A 20,376-nucleotide genomic window follows, 5' to 3' on the forward strand; every position below is an offset into this window, starting at 1 on the left:
ATCGACAGTTCTAAGACGAAAGTTACAATTGACAGTTACATCAGGACAATTTATAAATCAAAATTCTGTGATTGTATGTCACTAATTTCTTCAGTTCAGCTGTCAGCAAACATTTATTATTCTTTAACTACGCTAAAAAGACATCAAAATTGGGATTCAAGTATGTGGATCACAAAAATTGATTACACTCCACCTGATATTTCAAAGCTAATTGGAAATACCAGCAAGATTGTTTTTATTATATTAAATAACTACCAGCAATATAGAGCTCTTGTACACATAGCCATTCTAAAATGGTAGAAGTCAAAGCGGCTCACACTCTATAGCCAAAATACTTACCATTTAATTATTTCTTCTGGCCGTATGTTAAGATAAAAGGCCTGTATGTAGAGAACGTCATGAAATTGTGGAGTCGATAAAGACAACTGTTAACCAGGCCTGGATTGAAACATATCCGGGGCTACGTTCAGGGTCTCTTACCGATTAATGCCATAGTAACACCAGATGGGGAGAGAATTGAATAGACCAATAGTTTAAAGGTTTGGAGTTGAAAGTTTTGTTTAAAACAATATTTCTATAATGTATATTACTAGCATAGAGTATCCGTGTTACAGGCTGAATAAAAAGGAATAACAACAGAGAATGAGGGTAGAAGAAATACCCTTTTAATGACCTCGAATGCCCAATAAAATATCATAGCACACATTCTTGGTTTACTTTATATATCTACTTCCTAAATTTCAGACTGATCTGTTCGTCCGTTTTGAATTACATGTTTGACAACACCAAAAACAGACTAATTCAAGGTACGTCAGCAATCTATGCCCCTACTTTGCCACACTTTCTTGGCCAAACGTGGCAACCTAGGCAGATTTTTTTGTTAGATAGCTTGTTCAAACCTTTGCCAGTTGGAAAATAATGGAAGTAATTGACCAATTCATACTCCTAAATGTTTGCATAAGGCACGAATCTCTCCTTGAAATCTGCTCTCTACATGGACGTCGCAAAGACTAAGATGAAGCCCTGGATCGATGTGGCTACCAATGAGTCATGTGGCAGGAGGACTCGGCTCCCTGCCACTCCTCAAACAAATATCTCCATGGCAATTTTGGCGAATGAATTTTGCGTACTCTTGGCTTCTAAACTCGCTAGAACTGAATCCAATGTATTTTTTTGTGCAGGGTGCGATCGAACACCAAACAAACCGAACCCCTTACATTGTATTATTATAACTTATCAGTTGGATGAAGAAGGAATTTCAGGATTTGCAAAAGGACCAAGTGGAGAAGGGCGGCTCGCTCTTTCAGACTCGTATAGAGGCTGTAATTGAGCTTGGAGTTGATTTTATGGAATAAAATAATTAAGTGTCTATCAAACTGCATTAAAAGTATTTTTTTTGCGGCACAGATATCTAGTTTAACTTTTAAGTATATAAAGCAGTCAAGAATAATATGCAAACTGTTTACATTATTAGTTGTCACCCTGTATGTATGTGTATTGTGTAGCTTGTTTCAAAGACAAATATATTTTAAATATTACTGACTATGTTTTTGATGGATTTCTCAAAATTATAAATATGATTGACAAAATACATTTTCCTGTTTCAGTAGTATTGAAATGTTATTTTTTATGAGATGTGATACGTAAAATGAAGGGGGGGGGGATCCTAAAAATGACTATATTCTGTCATGGAAAAATAGTTTTATTAATCATTTTTGAGAAGAGGATCAGTGGAGCATGATTAATTCAAATAATATATAATTTGATATCATCCTAACTCTTACTGTCAGTCAATCACTCTATACAAATTAAATTACACAAATAATCCACTGTTCTTCGTCAAAATACAACTTTTAATGTTGTATATTCTTTTTCCAAAGAATTACTGTGTGTCCATCTAATTTTGAAACACTTTCGATTAAGTTAAATTTTTTGATTTGTATCTCTTAAACGTTTTCTGTTAGGAACTTACACCTCACCTTATAAATGTACTAATATATGCTTACTGCTAAAGTTTTGTACTTTCCCAAGTTATTCGTTCTTTGGCGAGACTCAAATTTAGTAAACGTTCAACACATACTCTGGCCTTATTACACCAGATAATTAAGGGGTCAGGGAAGGATGGAGGGCAATTTCTGAGTAATTTTATTTGTATAAACAGGCACAAAGATCATCTTCTCCCATAATACTATGCTTTATTCAGTGTACAGTTGAACAAAGATACGTTAAATTCATTACAAAATTCGCACACTTCGAACGCACATCATCATGTCTGAGATTTGATTGAGTTGTTCGAAAACTTTTTTTTATCAATACATAAATAAATAAGTACTTATAAATAATAAATACACATAAATTAAATTATAATTTATTATAATTTTTATCAAAAAATGTAGTATTTTATATTTTTTGTGAACAGCTGTGGATTTTAAATTTTTTTTGGGGATTAGCAGCTGTAGATTATGGAACTTTTTTACCAAATAGAAGATATTTTTCCAAAATCCAAGCCCCCCAAATGAAATATAAGCCTGTGGACGCCCATGTAGATAAAATGGTATTTCTTAACTATTATTAAAATATTGAAGAATTGACATGGTAAAAATTTACTACTTTTTTATGCATTGAAAATTTTCTGGGTCGCTTTCGACGTTATTTCCCTTTTAGTAAAATATGGCGAATTTCTAGCTTTGAGACCTCGATACTCGTTGAACAATAATTCACGACTGAAATGGCCAAATGCAATACTGCCAGAAAAGATATTGTAGTATACACTTACAACCTTAAAAGACTAAATAATATGTTCCTATGTGACAAAATAAAGATCAAGATATGGATAGTTTAAAAAAAAAAAGGGGGAAGTAAAAACGAAATTACTTTTTCCCCACCCGAATAATATAGATTCCACAGGACTGCAGCTACGAATCCTTATAGAATAAGCACAATTTCTTTGAAGGAACGCAACACTGCATTGCAGATTAGATTGTTAAAATCACAAAGCATTGTCTTACACTCAATAGATTTATACTGCATTGCATCTAGCATATTGTTACCTCTAAAATATGTTTTTGTTTTTCGGCGGGGGTGTAATAACTTCATCAACACAGCGCCTGAAGATTTTGTAGGCGTGGGCGACCTCGTGCAGATGCAACTTTGCCATGGACTTCTTGCCTCTACAAAAAAAAATTATACTTAGCACAGGCCTCACCCTCGACCCTTTCCCAGAGATAGAAATCGAATGGGTTCAGGTCTGGTGTGTTTTTAAACACAAAGTCTATGTAATTAAATTCTTCAACATCTAATCTAAAATTTTGGTTTCTCCAGCAAACAGTCAACTTGACGCAAATGAAAAAAGGAGAAGTGATCAAAAACTAACGAACAATTTTTGTTGTTGTTGATTAAATTATTAATTAGCTCTATTTTGTCTGGAGTGTTCAAGTGTAAATTGCAAATAATATATGTATTTCATAATAAAAATGTTTTTCTACTGAAGCTACATAGTACATTATCTAACTTATTGAAATGATAGTTGTTTAACGGTAAAGTTTCTATTAAAAACTTATTTATTTTTTGAAATGGGTAGAATATGAGCTGCTAAAGCTTCAATTTAAAGCATTGAATTTACTTATATGACGTCATTATTTGAACTTCAATAAAAAAAGAGTACCGTTCTAGTGATGAAAATCGTCTGTATTTTGGGCGTATGAAAAAAAGAAAGCTAAATTCTACATGAAAACCCTAACAATTTGAATAACATTTAGGGAAGAAGAGCAGCTTTATCATTTCATTAGATCAGCTGTTACAAGGGAGGAGTGGGGAGAAGGATATAAGCAAGAACATTGACACGAATTACTCTGATGTTTCCGCATAGAAAAAATAAATCATTCTTCAGATTATCAATTCCAAAAAAGAGGGTCAGCTAAAAAATACACAAGATTTACATGACCATATATTATGAAGTCAGAATCAGATCATCAGATTATCAGAAGTTAGATAGATGGGACTAACTTTTATATACGACTGTTACCATATTCACGTTGAGGTCCTAAACTTTTAGGACCACCCTCGTATATGTTTCCAAGCATTTTAAACACTCCAACCTCTTACAGTGAATATTTGCTAATAACAAATTATTTAATATAATTTGCAATGTCTATCTAAAAATTTCAAAACATTTGGAAATAACATTCTATTATTGAGTAAATTACTCTCAATGCACCTGAGTAAAGGAAATGGGTTGTTATGCCTTAAATTAAAAATAAATTACTTTTAATAAAAAGTTTCTTCTTCTTCCTTTTTTTTGAAAAAATTGAAACTTTTTTCATTTTAAAATAAGATTTTTGCATTTATTAACATATTTTCGCATAAATTATTAACATTTTATTCCTTATACAATTGTATGTAGATTAAAAATATATTATGAGAAGTTTAATTAACTATACAAATATTGATAGTTAGTCAAATATACATAAGTCCAATTAATAATAAGAAATGCTTTTATTCTTAAAAATTACTAATTACTGATATGAATCAAAACGAATAATTAATAACTATGGCTTTTTTTTTTGCACGTGATCCTCAAACAATTGGATACATTGATTAGAAGTTGCAAATATATTTTGATCCTTAGCCTTGAAATAATGTAGAATCAATCAATTGAATGATGTATTATATCCGTGATTCCCTATCTTTTTATCATTGTGGAGAGCCTAATTGTATTTTTTTCAGTGGTACGAGTAGCAACTAATTTTGTCCTAATATTTGCGTTTTATTTTTTTAGAAATTACATTTTCGATGAACTGCGTTATATAAATGTCCGATAATCTGCAATGCGAACGCTGTTTGGCCATTATTGTGTGCTTCCCTGCCGGATGCACGTCCAATGACACACATATTTTCATTGATAATTATAATAGAGAACTTAAATTGATGTTTACAGATCCGGTGTCATGCTAGAATTTTAAATTGGTGCAGTTTGGAACCGGATTGATTGCAGCAGAACATACAATTTTAATACCTTTATTCTTTTGGCAAAGGAAATGTAGGCTCCGAGCTCACTCGATCTGAATTCCTTGCACTTCTTTAATTGCCGTGTATTTGAGAGAGAGTCCAATAAACGTACACATAGCACTGTTGACCTATAATAGTCTTCCGTACTAGCATGTAGTGACCACCATGGATAAGGAGTTACACATCAAGGCATGTGGCATGTTCAGAACCTGGTGTGAGGCTGTAGCTATATTAGTTGTAGGTAGTTTGAGTACTTCTTCACTATGACCCTACATGTAAGAGTATCAGATTGGTTAATTGCTGAATTAATTTTGGGATTTTTTTGTAATATACAGGGAGCGGGGATCAAATTGTCGCCAAATATTATGATGAACATTTGAATTTTATTCCAATTTATAATTTAAGCAACAATGTTTTTTTTATGTTTGTAGACGTAGGCTGATACATCAGCCACAAATTGGAAAGTCTATTGGTCGGGCAAAATATACAATATCTGAGGATGTGTTTTTGTAAGAGCGCAATGAAAAGGCGGGAGCCACCTAAATATATTATCCTTCCATTTTCCGGTCTTAAAATCACCACCCTGTATATATGTCTTGTCCTCTAAAATAAAAAAATTTCATAACGTTGGTCTGTATTTTGTCAAGGTAAGCTGTCCTATGATTATGTACTTCCGACTTCCTTTGTTTCACTAGGTACAATTGAAAAATAGGGTGAAGCTTGTTTTTGTAATGTTCAAAATATTCAATTCTTAAGGGTGGAAAAATATTCCCTTTAAGTCTTTAAATCCCATTGGGCAACTTTGAATCATTTTAGAAAGTATTTAGAGGGTGCTCAACAAGCCTAAAGTTTTGAAACGTTTCTAACTTTTTATAAAAAAATATGTTTTTGTTCAGATATCATCTATTGGGTACACATTACAGCTTTTCTTGAGAAATAAAAAAAATAGACTGATAAAATTTCTATCTACATTATTCTTTTTGATCTTTTTGATTTCACAAAAATTTCTTATGGATCTTATAAAATTTAGTTATTTAAATATGGAATTCTCATATTAATTTATAAGATAATATTGATTTAAAATTTGTGTATCAAAATGTGTTATTTATCACCAAAAGCTGTAAGTTTATCCAAGGATTTTCATAGACTAAAAGGAACATTTTGAGATCGTAAGGACTTCATATTTCGAATATTTACAAAATAAGCTACACCCTATTCTAACATACATACACTCATGAACATTTGTCAAGCATAATTTATAAGAAAAGAGCTTAAACAACACAAATGTATTTTTTGTTTTCCTTGTAATATTAGTCATAAATAATATATATTTTAACTTGAGAAATGACAATTGTCCATTACATAATAATTAATAGGACAGATCTTCGGAAACGAGTGAAATTTTAAAATAAGCCGTTATATATTTCTTTTAAATGTGTGTAACAAAAGTATTTGCAGTTTTTATTTTTTTACCCTCCTTAACTTTCCTGGGGTATTTATCTACTTCAAACACATACATACTCTTGTAATATGTATGTGGGTAATATTTTTTTGAAGCACACATAAACACATAAAGAATATATAAATGGAGCACAAGCCACCACTTTGGCGTGCTCTTTTGGGCCAACACGGATACTTAGGCAGCTGATTTTATTTTTATTAGATAACTTGTTCAAAATTATACCAGATGGATAAAAATGGAATCAATTGACGAGTTTTGTTGTTCCAAATACTTGGAAAAGGAACGGATCCTTCCGTGGAATCTGCGCCGGGAGTGAGGTGAAGCACAGCATCGACATGTTTGACAATGGGATGCATTACAAAGATGTGGGAGGGAGCTGAGCTCTACTGCCTTACCTCGAAAAAAAGTCTTAAATGGCTCCGAGACAATTTGAACAACTTCATCTCGCCGAACTTTTGGCATCCTAATTCGTCAGATCTGAATCTGATGTTGTTGTTTTTGTGTAGGGAGGAATCGAATGACAAACCTACCCAATCCCCTGTAACACCAAAGACAAGGGTCACAAGAATTCAGGCAAGTCAAGACGGAGCTCTGTGTCATCACCTCCCAAGACCCTGGCCTTCCTGAGAGCCAACTGTCCGGACTTTTGGGACCTCAGCATGTAGAAGCCCTCCTCTCCAGACGCAAACACTTATGACTACTTTATCTAGATACTTCTAGAGGAGATCATTTGTCCTACTACTCCTCACAGGATTTCCAGCCTCTAGAGGCTTCCATCGAGAAGGATTGGACCAAGATCAAGTATGACTAGATAGTCAAGGTTTGCAAGGGTTCCTAGGCTTCCTATTGATATTATTTTCAGATGGTTTTGTAAGATAAATGTTCACAGAAGGCTTCTTGTTTAAATTCTACTCTTGAAAAATGGGAAATAATAAAATGTGTACCATTTTATAAAAACAACCCTGTAGTATCAACGTTATTTTTTTATTCTTAGAAGGAATATTTCAAAGAAATATTCATTAGTTTATGCAAATTTGTGAAATCAAATTAGTACACATCCTTTTTGAATAGGTGCATGAAATATAAAAATATTAGATACTTGGAGTTTTAAAAAGATATAATTTGTTATTCTTATTGTAAAAATATTTTCAGAAGAAAATTGAAAAAAAAAACAAAAAACAAAGAAAAAAAGAACAAATTGTAAGCAAAACAGATAATTGAATTCGCTCAACCTCGATTAAAAATGGTAAAATATATATATAAATCCTATACCTGAATAAAATGAACATTGAATATAATCAGGTTTTTAGTTTTAAAAGCAAAATGAAAAGTATTAGCGATAAAATGTCGATTTGAACAAATATGGCGCTCTAAAATGTCCCAGTTCACTAACAGGGGTTAATGGCCATCATAATACAATCTGTAAAAGTTAAATATCACAATACATTTTTTCTCAAATTAAAAGGCTAATAAATTCTTAACTTCAATAAAAAACAAAGGTTCATATTAAGTAAAGGGTGTCCACGAGAAATTGAACTATCTTAAAATTCAACTTGCTTGATAAAAATGGAATTTGGAGTGTATTTGTTAATATGAAAAAGTTAGACATGATATTAAACAATAAATTTATTCAACATATCCTCCCTCAACAGCCACCATCTTCTCCATCCTGCCCCTAAAGATTTGCATGCCCTGATGACTTCCACGGAATCGACAGCATTCCACTCCCTCGTAATGGAGCCCGGGAACTTTGTGGTGAAGACCGCAGGGACCTCTTCTCTCTCCTTGGCAAGCCACCTGTCATTCTGGACGTTCTAGCTTCTGTCGACAGTCCAGTTCTTCTCCTTGGAGAAGAAGATGATTCTTCTTCCATGGCTCTTCAGGTCATTGAGGAGACACTTACCGTTGGTGAGCCTGGTGACCTTCATGGATGCCGTGAGGATGCGTTGTTTGGCCATTCGGTATGACCTGTATCCGAGGTCCTCATTCACAGCCTTGGAGACCAGATACTTGCTCACTCCACAGTTCTTGGCCAACCTGGACAAGGAAGTCCCTGGCGAAGCCTTGATGGACTTCCGGAGGCTTTCAAGGAGAGTGCCGATTCGGTCACTTCTCATGTTGTGGGCCTTGTGGCAGACCTTCCCCTCAACCTCCCAGGCATTGAAGACCCGGTACACCGTGGTCTTGAGGTAGTTAAGAAGCTTGTAGATAGCAGAGGGCTTGTGTCCCGCGCAAGATAATTCGAGGATGGCGTCTCTCCTTGCTTGTTCCATGATGACTATTGCTTGTTGTCAAAACAATTGTGGTGGAAGTTATGGTGTATTGTTCTTGCAACCTTTTATATTAGTATGATTTAACCCCAAATTTCCACATTATGGATCTGGATGAAGTTTAAAGTAGTTCCAATTTATCATGGACACCCTGTATACACGGGTTACTCTTTTGAATAAGTCTCGACAACACCTTTTGGGTGCATGTCAAAAAGGAAGGCAAGTATTAATTTTGATGAAATTCTATTGTATATGAATAAATTATATGTTGTAGAAGTTTTAAATTCAAAGTGTTATGATTTGGATAGACCACTCGTTAGTTACTGTCAATCTACATTTAACATTCCCTATTATTATTTTTGTAGGTATATACTTCAGTTAATAATAACCTTAATTATGGTCCTACTCCTTAATCAAGTACCACCACCTTTTTTTTCATTTTTAAATAAATTTACTTATTAAAAATTATAATTTTATATTTATAGTATTAATTTTGTTAACGAATAAATTAAATCTTGTTGAAGTTTAAAATTCAAAGTGTTCTGATTTTCAAGGACCATTTGGTAAAAAATCTAAAGGTCACCAAAAATGACCTTCTTTTTTAGCGCTCCCACTTTATTTTTTCAAATTAAAAAGTATACAAATAACTTTATCATTTTTATGATATCTGGAAATATTTGACAAGTTATTCACATTTTACAACCCTTGGATTAAAATCTTTTGATTTTATGAAAATATATCTTCCCATGCATAGGAACAACATCAGTAAAAAGCTTTCAAATATATACAAATTTATGCATGCTAAATATGTTTATTAAAGCCTCTCTGTATATTTATTTAAATGTTGGAAGTTATATTCTCCATTTTCGCAATTACATGTTGATGAATTAGTCTAATTTCCTTCATGATGTTTACTTGAAAGTCATATCTTAATATTTTGATACGGATCAAAGTTACTATGGGAACAAGGATAAAAATCTCTCAGTTCCTTTCTTTTTTATCCTACTTTCAAAAAAACAAAAAAACGATCATGATATGATATTATGTTTGAATAGCGTCAAATAAAAAGGACATGTTTTACAGTTGTTACCAAACAAAAACAATTCAAAATTTAATTTCAAATATTAAAACTTTAAAAAAAAAAATTCCAATATACAATTTTTTATACAAAATTACTTCAAAAGTTCACAACTATTTTCAAAAAATTAAACTTTTTGAGAAAATTTTTGCAAAGCTCCACATATGTTCGTTAAGAATCAAATTATTTCGAAAAGAGTTTCCAAAACCCACTACTACTTAGGAAATATTTCCAAAACCCACAGCCGTTCTCAAAAAAAAAAAAAAAATCAAATATCAAATAATAAAAAAAAAAGTATTAAATTTTCTAGTACAAAGCAAAATTTATTTAATTTTTTTTGGGGGGGGAGGCTATTTTTTTTTTATAACTTAAAGAAGTAATAATTAGTGTGAAATACCAATAAAAAATAAGAATCGGAATTGCAAATTAAACATTATTTTTCTGATGTCGATTAAAAAAACGTATTCTCCGGTTTCTGAATCATCCAATCACTCATATAAAAGGTGTTCTAATCAAATCTGTTAATTTTTCTAAAAACTTTAAGTTCTCGCTGAGGCCATATTTTTCGGCATATCTACTTGAAAATTGCCTTAATTATATTTACAAATGTTGAAAAAGAGTTATTTGATGTATTTGACTAGAGCATCAATAACGGCTTGGATCTGTGCCTGGAAGGTAGAGGAGGCGTCGGCAAGGTAGTTCCTTGGTATGTGGGTCATTGTCTTCTTGGTGGAGGCAAACAGAGAGTCGTTCATGGCATGAAATGTTCAATTTTTATTAGATTCAATGAAGACTTAAACAAAATACTCCATCGGATTAAGATACAAAATGCTGAGACCATATTTATTTCCCAATGAAGTTATATCAGTGCTCACTCAGGCACTTGAGCGACCTGTCTGAGACGTGACAATGTGCTGAGTCTACCTACTAGACCCAAGACCGATCTCCATCAATTTTCTAGATCCAAGGCAGCGATTTTGAGACCTCCAGTTTTGAAATCTCTTCATGTGTTGGACAAAAATCATCGTCACGATTCAATACCGTTCCTCCTTAGTAAATTCAATCTTCTTTATTTTTGGAGCAGCTTTCGTCATGATGCCCAAAACTTAACTAAATTTTGTTGGTAAAACAAAGTTTCACCCACCAAAAAAAACGCCTTCAGACCCCCTACATTGTAATTAATTGCCGGTGTATGCAAGCGCCGATTTTATCTTAAAATCCTGTATGTAGAGTCAGACATTGAATTGCGAAGTAATTTAATAAATGGTTATTAAGTTCTGAGTGTTCAGGGCCGTACACGGGGGGAGGGGCTGTAGCCCACACCCCCTGGATTAAGAAATCTTTCGTTTAACAAGAATACTTGATTTTTAAAATTTAATTTGGTATCAAAAAGTGTAGGAGGAGACACTGGGGTCTGTTGAAACAGGCTTTTTTTCTTGTACATCAAAAACTCTTAAAACAATTACATTGCAACTCTATAATTATAATGTTAATTATTGTGAAAAAAATTAATTATCACTGTTATGTTATCTTCCGGATTTTCAATAATTTTGAGTCTTTTTTTGAAGGAAAAATATTCTTATAATAGTTTTGTTAGTTTTTCCTTTGTTTTTGATATATAGCCTTTATCATTATGATTATCTTGCTTTCTCTTGGTAAGTATAATTGATTAAAATGTAGAAAGAGTTCACTTTGTGCGTGCGTCTTACAAGCCCATCATTTTTTTCCTATTAAAAAATATTTAATAATAATTGTGCAAAATTGAATACATTTTTCGTGGAAAATTGCGATTGAAATGATTTTTATATATAGACATAATATTTAAGTATAATATGACATGAACAGACTGGATATAAGGTATAGAGGGAGAAAGAAAGAAAGGGAAGGCAATTGAATTGAACTTTTTAAGCATAAATTACCCTCTTCTTTCTATCCAACTGTAATATAATAAATTATTGTCACTTTTTTTTAAGAATACAAATTCATTTACTTATATTTTTGTTCTTAAGGGAAATCCAATATTTACTCAATTCTCTATTTTTTTCCTTTCTTTTTAAATCAGTAAAAAGATCTGAACGGATGAGTTGATCTTGTATATATATATATCTAAATATATGCGTGATTATAAATATTTGTTCTCAATCTCGCTTCTCTGATTAGTATATCAATCCATAATCTATTTTTTCCAATAAATATAAAATACTCCAAGAAAATAAAGTGTTTTTTTTTTTAATTACTTAAAGATTATTGGTCAGAGAACACTGATAAATTAAGTACAAAGATGTTATATAACATTATTATGAATACTTGCTTCATTTATTCTTGCATATAAGCCCAATCAACAATAATAAAAAAATCCTCCGCAATGGTGTAAGTGCACAAAAGGCTGCAGAGACCGTAGGCATCTCAACATCAAGAAGTAAAGCCCCATACTACCAAGAAAAGCCAAAACTTCTACAGATAAAATATGGCTGACTTCGAGCCTGCCTTCATATGGACCTCGTACATCACTGACCTCAACCCTCTGGACTAATGCTTAACATACCTATTATCCAAACTTGGATTCGCATCATGACAGTGTGGTACAACATAGGCCTTAACTTTCAAGAGCTGCCAATCTGCTCACCCGCGTGTCGAGGCTGTTGATGCTTGTAAAGGAAGATATATTGAATAAAAAACATAGCAAAATATTATCTGTACCTTCCATTGACTTTACGGAATCATAGAAGTATTTTAAAAAGGATATTATGATATTTTAACAAATATTTACCGTGATTGTAAATTTGCATGTTTATGTTTTTTTTTTTTAAAGGATTGATTTTTAGAATAGTAGCTGAAATTCTACGCCGGAGTATTAAGTATAAACTATAATGTTTATTTATTTACTTTTTATGCAATTGTTCTGGTTTATTTATATATGTATGTTCTTTATAATATATAAACCAAATAAAGAATCTTGAACATAAAATAAAATATTTGATTATATGTCTTTTCTTAATTCCATAAAAATAACGTTTTTCATAATTTAGATGTACTACTGCAATTTTCGCTCTTCATTCTGGTTATACCCCTAAATATCTTCTACTCTATTTGAAGATTCCTTAGACGTGTTTTCTAATTTAATTTATAAAAATTTCCGACTATGATAATAAATGAATTTACAAAAATAATAAGACCTTTTTAATATTTTCCCAGAAAGGTATTTTTCATTAAATGTTTAGTTAATTTTTGATTGAATGAAAAGTATTCAATTTTTTTTTTGTTAAATACCTTAATTTCAATTGTTTTTTTATCTCAATATTTAAATTATGAAAAATTCCAAGTGATATCTTTACATTTTGTATAATATTTTCAAATACTTTGTTTTTTAATTGTTTGTTGGAGTTTGATTATGGGGGAAAAAATTAATTAGAATGTGCTCACAAAAAAAAACGAAACAAAAACACAGGCTATGAAGAAGAGCTGAGGGCTTGGACTCGTGATCTGTGACTCAAGTTGGACGCGAATTCATATTTTGAAGACTAGTGACTCGACTTTGACTCGAGAACTATTTTATTGTGGACCCTATATTATAAATACGAATTTGAAATGAGATCAAAAAGGTATCTAAGGACTCAAACGTGAGTCGATAAAAATATTCAAGTACATGAATTGTATTCCATGACAGGTTTGAAGGATTTGAATTTTAATGGATGGAAGTATGCAAGGATTTGAACTGTAATTAATGAAAGTATTCTTAAACTTAAACTTCACTTGGGGTTTCTCCTCTACATGGATCTGCATTGTTAGTACTTTTTACTCCTTTTGGTATGTTTAAAAAAATTATAGAGTCTAATAAAATAGTTGGTGGAAAAAATAATTTGGTATTTTCACTTTATTTCAATACTTCATAAAAACGGTTACAGTCATCATATTTAAGCCAAATATGTCCTTTTCTATTTGATAATTTGTTGCCAAAGAGAATCCAACTTCATATTACCTTTTTGGTATAAGCCCTTGTCCATATTGGATAAAAACTTGGACAGACAATTTTACAGGCCTCGAACAAGACAAAAAAATTTAAATTGCTTTCGACGTTTTTTCCCTTTCAGATGGAACAAATGGAAAATATGGTAAATGGCTTCCTTTGAGACCTCCATAACCAACGCACGATAATAATTCACAACTGAACCGATCAATGTACTGTCCATTCAGAGTTTGTAGTAAATGCTTACAGCTTTATAACCCTTATCGTATGTTCAATGTGACAAATAATTAACAAGATGTACTTTGTTTTTTTTTTAAAGGTCCGGAAAATCAAAAACATTTATCCCAGAGCCTTATATTTTTATCCTACAAAACCTCTACTAATACATTTTAATTAATATTTGGATTCAAAGGATAATAGGAGAGAGTTTAAGCACTTATCTCTTTTTACATATTACTTGTAGAAATGATATATCCAAAATTCAACTTTTTCTCAAAAAAAGTTTTTACCATTCTGATATTTTCTATCTTTAAGAAATTGTAAAATTCATCAATGCATCCTTCCCTAAACATTAACATCGTCCCATGGAACCATCTTTGTTACATGAGGGGATCTAAGTAATCAAGCCAGTGACGTCATTTTCAATCAGTCTACACTGATTTGTATTAAAATTACGCTTCAATTAAGAATAACAGCAAACTATTATCATGCATGAAAGATAATTAAAGTTTTACCTAACTAATGTGGGGAACTTTGTTTACATGCTGTTCGAGAATCAAAATTATACAATTCCCTGAATCATAACATTATTTAATATATTTATTATTTGTAAATTAAATTCGAAATTTTATTTGAGTTGCAAGAACAATTAACTTAAAATGAATAACTTTAATTTTTTTTTATGTATATTTTTTAATTGGTTTGATGAAGTTGCTCTGATTAAGTATAAGTAAACATTATAGTATTAAATTTACTTCATCTGACATAAGAATCTTCTTTGAAGTCTATATCCATACTTAAAGTATATTTCCTTCACTAAGAACGCCGGGGTGCGAACCTACACACATTCAGTAATAGTGAATATTTCGTCTGAGTGCGTTGTCCATTGAGCTACGTCGTTCCCTTTTAATTGATTTATAATGCACTCCCAAACTGCATATCCTGGCAAATAATAAATCAATTGATGAATTCAGTTACTAAACTATAATATTACTAAAAATATGTCTAATAGAGATCGCTTTAACATTTACAACTTTTTTCAAGGACCGATACCTGGGCTTAAGTAAAAAGTGTTTGGGTTAATATGATAACATTGGGTATGTAGCTGCCATTGAATATATTTTGTTGAGAGTGTAACTTTTAAATAGATTCATAACAAAAGCTGAAATATAAGGGACTGTTGAGTTAAAATTTACGCATCTAAGTCTATCCAACTCGGAGTAATTGAACCAATAACAAAAAAATGTTTCTTGATTAATTATATTGCAGAGAAGAACGCCGAGTACTATTTGAACAGGTTACAGGGATGGGAGCATCGAAGTGTTTAGAGTCACAAGTATGATATGCCTGGTATCTTTGATCTGAGACTTTTCAGAACACTCTCGTATGTACTAACACATTTCTTCCAAGGAGTGAGTAATTAAAAGTCGTTGATGTCAAATGAAGTATTTAAACAAATAAAAAAACCATTGAATTTAGTAACAATTGTATTCGATATAAATCTTATATCATTTTAGCAAATTATTTGCTCCTTTTTTTCTTATGATGATATAGAAATACTTTTTTGGTATTTACAAGAATGATATGTTTATATACATACATACATGAATGTTACATGCAGCAAAAACAACAATAAAATATTTGCCTGACAGTTTATATTTTATTTGAAGATTTCTAATATCAAACGAATAAATGTTCTACATAGTATTTTGATACACTCTGCCTTTTTAAAATATTTATTTGACTGATTTTTCAATCTTTTTGTATTTAATGAAGTATTATTTCAAAATGACCATTAAATATAATGGCCAATTTGTCTTTTTTTTATGAGTAATAAACTAGATTTAATTTTGAAACAAGATATTTAATCAATATGTGTGTGTGGGTTTTCATTAGTGTTGTATCGGTCTTCATTCAATGCAATTACCTTTATTGTATCTCACAACCTCTCCTCATAAACTAAAGATAAATCAGTTGGTAGATGGTGAATTCTCCAACTACTGAATCATTATTGAATAACAATTGATAACTGTTCACATGCTAAGAATAACTAATTTGTATCCAACCAATCAGTTAAGAACACTGATTAGAGGAAAAGAAGAAAAAACTTCCAAAGCTAACAAACAAATAGAGTGTACATTTTTACATGACAGTATGGTGAACCTCATTGTTTGGGCCGGATGTTTGGTACTGAATGCCCCCTTTACCTCCTCTATTGATCCCCAAAGCCAACGGTAGTTCCGACGGTTTTAAACATGGTCCACGATGAAAATCTTTTCGTCAGATAACTTTTATACTGTGTATCCATTTCCCTTGATCCACGCACGAACTTTTTTGCACCTCTGCAGTCTCCTTTCCTTCAGAGTGTCTGTCAACAGTTAGCGTGGGGTTCTTGTGTAAGAAGACAACAACTCCCAGTGCTCCTTCACAGCCCTCCTGATTGTCCCCTCGTCCACGTCAAACTCGTTAGAAAGGCGATTCATGGTTTTTTTGGGGTCCTCCTTGATCTTCTTCTTCAGGTCCTCCAGAAACTCCGAATCAATTTTCAAGTTGTGTCCCCCACTTCCTTCTTTCCTTGAAAGGTATTTTCCATCCTTTTTATCTGGGTTACCCTGAAAATGAGGCTCCTGGAGCACTTCACAATGTCCATTCTCTCTGCCAACACAATTTTGGCATCCAGACGGTCTGAGATCCTCTGCCTTTTTGCTTCTTGCTCCCTCATGATGAAAGATTTGATAAATGTTTACTTATGCAGAAAGGACAGGAAATTCAGAATATGCAGGAAAAAATCACAAAAACTTTCTATTTTAATTACATAATTAGCATTTATTAACAGTATAAGTTTTGCTTCCGAACCCTGTATAATGTAACAAACTGAGAGTGGCAGCTGGATTGTCGTAACTCAAAATTACGAATTTACATTCTAAAAGTCTAAGATTTCATGTTAGTACTTCAAAGCAAAGAAATTGAGACTGTTGCAATGAATTCCTCAGATTCATTTTTATTTATTAATTTTAAAAGCATCATGATTGGAATTAAAATGATGGGGCTTCTAAGCTTCTTTCTGTAAAGTTAATTTTCAATTTACAAAAGTTTGGTTCTCACCCCAGGAAATTTAATAACTTTATAAAAATAAAATAAGTTCGTTTAATACTCCATTATTGTGAAAACATTTTATGTATTTTGCAAGTTAAATGCAACGCTATTTATAGTAGTTCATTTATCATACTGGGTGGAAACTTTGAAAGAAAAAAGAAAATTGCCTGCCATTCTTTAATTATACATCTAACGAAAATCTTTTTTCATCTTTTTCTGAGGCAATGTCAAATTGGTTTATTCTATTTGACCGCCATTGGTATCAGAGATGGGGGGCAATCCTTTTGCAAAAAAAAGAGTTGGAAATATGGTAAATGAAGTTTGGGTGCATGGTAGCCCACTCCCCATTGACAGTGCCCTTCATGGTTTCAACGTTCGGGTTAGAGATGCTAAAGGTCCTTCTCTCGATGTAAGGTCAGAAAAACTAGTCCATGGGATTGACATCCATACTCTAAAGTGACAACATTCTCTGGTCCCAGAAAGCGAAGTAGTTAGCTAAGAATGTTTAAGTTATTTTCGGAGTGTGAGCGGGGCGCCCTATTTGCTAAAAGGCGCCGTTACCGTTGGAGAAATTCGCTGGAACCAGGAGAATAGGAAAAAGTCTATGTACTTACCTGCCTAGAGCCTATAACCCTCTTGGAACAAGATCAGGGCGTCCTTGAGGGCATCTGCATTAAGAATGGCTTTTTCCCAGAGCCCTCCTTCTTTCCGTGGTATCGTTGTGGTCTAGCCTCTTTTAAAGATTGTTCTTTGTCTTACGGGCCGTGGTTGTAAGTCTCGCCACGTGCACGAAGAAGAGTTGATCCTCAGCCTTGAGTCCTGCTGCGATGACATTTCTTTTCTGATTTAAAAAATTCAAAAAGAAGCAGGTGTTTTAGATACATGGCTACCTTTACAGTTACATACAGTTCTAATTTCCTAATACAGAACCATAGAGCCTTGCGGGTCAAAAATAAATATCTACTTTAAAAACACCGCATATATTTTAAGTTTAAGATAAACTATATTACATAAAATGCATTAAAAGTATGATAAATAAATTTTAATTATATATCAATTAATAATCTAGAGACAATTACTATAAAAAGCCAAGTTTAATTCAAGTGGTATAAATTTGTTCCCATATTTTCTTAAAATTTAACAGTATGAAAAATACCATTGTAAATATACACCAAAACATCTTCAACATGTTGGACAATATATAACACTTCTAGGTTTGGCTGTACAGATATATTTTATTTTACATTTTGTAGATGAAGTCTTTTTTTAAAGGTGTAAAATTGATATAATTACATTTAAATTATCTTAAAAAATGTGTATGTGTCTAGTGCTGTAATATTGACGATATTGAATCCTTATTTAGCACCAAAAATAATGATTTTTGAAGTACATACTGACTATGTTTTTACGTTATACAAACATGAATACAATAATTTAGACACTTCTAAATTGTAACGACTCAGCAATATGATGAATAAAAACAAATATTTTTTTTGTATGGGAGACTTGAAGTAGCATATAAAAAAAATTACAATCTATCTCTTGATTATAATAAAAATTATGTCATTTATTTAAAATGTGAATAGTTCAAAAAACAGAGTCAGATATTAAATAAAAGTTGTGCAAAATTCTGAATTACTTACCGAGAGCTATCCTTGATTCTGTTCAGCCTATATATTCCTTGGCTCTGGAGTGCTCTTGGCAGCTGATATTAACAAGGATTTTAGTTCAGGTGTAATATATATCCGGCTCCCGCCTTTTCATTGCGCTCTTAAAAAAACACATCTCTAGATATTGTATATGTTGCTCGATCAATGGACTTTCCAATTTGTATTCGATGTATCAGCCTACGTCTACAAACATAAAAAAAAACATTGTTGCTTAAATTATAAATTGGAATAAAATTCAAATGATCATCATATTCCGGTCTGAAGAATAAATATTTTATACAAAATCCCTTAGCTACAAAAAAGTTTAAAATATACTAACTAAGATTTACTTATTTTCTCTTCAATCTTTTCATCTTGAATACACCCATATACATATATTATTTTTGTTGTTGTCAAGAGATGATTATATTATGTAAAACATACTCTCACGCACAATATGACTTTGTAAATAAAGTTATATAATTACATACTAATGTTAATCCTACCTAAAGCTGTCAAAAAATAATAATAATCATTATTGTTTTTTTTAAGCTCATAAAACTTACAAAAAAAATACAAGTTGCACGAGTTGTCTTATTAAGACACTGCAGGTCCTACAATTTTGGACCATAATATTTGATCTATTTTGACTGTTGTATAGAAAATTTGACATAAAAATAGAAGCTTTAATTATTTCAAAATCTACCAAAGTACTTTTTGATTAAATGTAATTAATCTGAAATTTAAAATTTTGATGAAAAAAATTCCTCATAATAAAAAAAACTTAATTTTTTTTTACCTATGATGTAATGTTTTTCAAATTGAGCTTGTGTAAATATACAGGCCTACCCAAACTGCATCTAAACTATAGATTCCAGAGGTTAATTGTCTACCTAAGCATTCAAAGTTTGTTTATATTTGGGGATGTGAATATTAGCTAAATTTTAGTAAGCATAAATGTTTAAAATATATGTATATATATATATCATAAATATGTTGTTAAGAGGAAGGACATAAATAGTGATGTAACTTGTATGATTTTTTTAGCTGGGCTGTTTTTTTTTATGAATTCTTTGTTTCTTTTTTATTTCCTTCCCAACCTTCTCCCCTTTTTGACAGCTAATTGTAGATGATATCCTCAAATACATTCTTCAAATTGTCACGGTTACCATGTTGATTTTTACTTCTTTTTTTAAGCATGCCCACTATACTCAGGACTCTCATCACTAAATAGGAATTTTCTTATTAATGATTCCTAAATATTTCAAAAATTATAGCATATCAGGGAGTTAGTAGTACTATAGTTAAACGCTAGAAGAATGAAAGTATCATTTTTGATAACCATTTGGGATTTAAGAAATATTGTGATAAACTTGTTTATTGTATTTGTTTATAAGTTCTGTAATTTTCATACTTCATTTGATTAACAACAAAGACAAATGTATTCATTTTTATTTTGTTATTAAATAAATTACTAATGGGCCAAGTCTACTTGGTCCATGGGCTATATGGTGATAATTCCTAGTTTATATGAATCTCTGTCAGAAGATCCCAAGTGGTCTATTAAAAACTCAACAATTTGAACAGTCGTGTGTGAAACCACCCTAAGAGCTCTAGAATGGACCTTT

General features: G+C 31.7%; 1 protein-coding gene across 3 annotated transcripts in view; it reads right to left on the minus strand.

The window, feature by feature from the left end:
* LOC121132345 (FMRFamide receptor) overlaps nt 1-20,376 on the minus strand; it is a 139,965-nt gene that overhangs the window by 48,861 nt on the left and 70,728 nt on the right. For 2 of the 3 annotated variants that reach the window (XM_071886657.1, XM_040727736.2), the window contains exon 2: nt 18,743-18,952. The exons of the other annotated variant lie outside the window; for it this stretch is intronic. The gene's annotated coding sequence lies outside the window, so the exon portion shown is untranslated. The remainder of the gene's footprint in view (nt 1-18,742; nt 18,953-20,376) is intronic. 3 annotated transcript variants of the gene reach the window in all.

The sequence above is a fragment of the Lepeophtheirus salmonis genome, chromosome 2 (assembly GCF_016086655.4).
Source record: "Lepeophtheirus salmonis chromosome 2, UVic_Lsal_1.4, whole genome shotgun sequence".
In the NCBI taxonomy this organism is placed as follows: Eukaryota; Metazoa; Arthropoda; class Copepoda; order Siphonostomatoida; family Caligidae; genus Lepeophtheirus; species Lepeophtheirus salmonis.